The sequence below is a fragment of the Aplysia californica genome, unplaced genomic scaffold (genome assembly GCF_000002075.1).
Source record: "Aplysia californica isolate F4 #8 unplaced genomic scaffold, AplCal3.0 scaffold00109, whole genome shotgun sequence".
Taxonomy (NCBI): domain Eukaryota; kingdom Metazoa; phylum Mollusca; class Gastropoda; order Aplysiida; family Aplysiidae; genus Aplysia; species Aplysia californica.
In genome coordinates, this window is record NW_004797379.1 from 133943 (window position 1) to 136444 (window position 2502).

A 2502-nucleotide genomic window follows, 5' to 3' on the forward strand; every position below is an offset into this window, starting at 1 on the left:
AGAGAGAGAGAGAGAGAGAGAGGCAGAGAGACAGTCAGAGAGATAATGAGATGAGTTAGTGAACGATATAATGCTCCGTGGGCCTACAATATGATATAATTTGTGTGTCAAGAGCTGCCAAGTCAGGACAGTCTGATGAAGTATATTACTATCGTATCAGGCCTGATCTTGTTTCCTTAGATTTTGTCTCGTCTTATCTATTTTGTTTTATCTTGTCTGATCTTATCTACATTATTCATCTTGTCTGAAATTATTTTATTTCATTCTATCTTATCTGATCTTATCATATTTCATTTTGTCTTGTTTGGTCTTATCTCATTTTATTTCTGCAAGGAAAAAGAAGCCAAATCAAGTTCCTTTCTCCACCAGTCTGCGGGGTTGCACGTGATACATGACATCTCCACTTCGGTCAAGGTCATCACGTGACATACCCTCCTACTTCCACCCCCTCCACCCCCACTCACAGGTAGAGAGTGAGTGCCCTATATGATCGTGTCGCTCACCCCCTAAGCCTCGCGTGATGTTGTGCTCACGATACCCATCTGACTCGACTTGTGACGTCACACAAGCTCACTTCTGCTCAGGAAATCACGGGCAAAAGACAGAAGGAAGAGAAAGGGAAGTGGCAGCTAAACACGCACTGTGTCCAGACACAACAATGGAAAGACGTGTCTCCATTTATTTACGAGCTGCCTCCCAGCCTTTCACATATTTCGTTTTTATCATGAACGCCAAAGCCTATTTCTGTCAGGTTCAAAAGCTGAAGTGGAAGTATTTACGATGACATTTACCGCTTGCAACAGTTGAGGAAAAAGCAGTTGCAAGAATGTTGTTTAATCTTAACGTATAAAAGATAAAATTGATGGAATAAAAGAAAGATTTTGTTAAAAGCTATCGCGTTTGTATCTGGTCAGTTATGCACATTAATAGCGAAGATAGGCGTCAGGTTACAGATTTTTCCCCTCTTTAATCAGTGACTGTCACATTTTGGGGTGTAGAACTCTAGAGTACAGTCGAACAAGCTCTAACACGAAACTGTTCAAGATCATTTTTATATCAGTAGATTCATGTTCAGTACAATGTTATATAAATGATTATGTATTCATTTATGTATTTTGCGAATTGCATTGTGTATATCATTTTTTATGTATTTGTATGTGCTCATTTCGAAACGGTGTGTAAGTGTGCGCGTGTGATAAGCAAGTAGATGAATGTGTGTGTGTTTGTGTGTGTATGCGTGCTTGGGTGAATATTGTTCGTACATGCATAATTTATGTAAAGCGCCTATAGATGTGTTTACCCGGGAGTGGACGCTATAGAAATGATCTTCATCATCATTATTATTATCATTATAGAGATACTCTTTTCCTGGAAAAAAATTCATTTCTCTGGAACGGTAAAGTTGTTCCCGCATCCGATCCAGACATTGGGGATTGCCTTGTTAGTGAGACAACCTCCTGGGCCTTCGGCATATTGTGGTAGGGTGGCCAGTTCCTTTCCACGCAACCTTTACTTCCCCAACTCGAAGTCAGGTACCCTTACTGCTGGGTGGGCAGGAGGGGGCGAAAAATTATTCGTGTCCGAACCGAGGCTAGAACTCGGACTTTCCACTTTGAAGACGAGCGCACTAACCGCTCCGCCACCGCGCCCTCTGGGATGGTACCACACAATATGTGAGGCATCGTGCATGGTGAAATCAGCCCCTCGTCAAAATGCGCGGAAAAAATAGAATTTTTCCACATGTTGGGCAGTTTTTTTCGATTTTATTATTAGTTTTTTCTATGTACCTTTCATGTCAATTTAAAAAATCACATTCCTGTGTGGTCTTTACTGATAAGAATCGATCAACGACAAACGAAATGCCAATTTTCAGTTTCCAGGGACACTCAAGCTTTGAAAGCCACCAAACATGGGCGGCGATTTTCTGGCTAATTTTTCTTCTGACATCAAGCGACCCCTCTCTTCCTTCAACGTCAAATATCTCGACTTCTGTTCAAGACAAACAGGGTTATTTTTTAATCAAATGGAAGGTAAATAAACAAGTTTTAAGATAACACCAATAACTTCATATGCCCAAAACATGGCGAGCGCCTGATTCCACCGTGTCGTTACACATATTATTCCGTTTACAACGAGGAAGATACTAACTATAACATGACGTACCCCGCTGTGGGTAAACAACCTAAAGTCACACACAGCGTGTGGGTGTTTGGCGGGTGCTCTGGTGTGGTTTTCTCCTTCTTTCCTACCAAATGTCTATCGTCCTGTTCTCTCCTCCTTTTTTTTACTCTCTTGGAACACTTCAAATCTTCGGCACTTAAGACTTCATTGTATTGCAAGTGTCGAAAAAATCTTATTAAAAAAACAACAGCGCACTAACATGACCACCAAAGTTTGCTCTCTAGAAAACTCCACCGCTAAATGAGAATGGGCTGTGCCAGAACACCCAGATGATGGACAAAAACTCAAGTCTCGCTAGAGCTGAGCTCACGCGGTATCTCT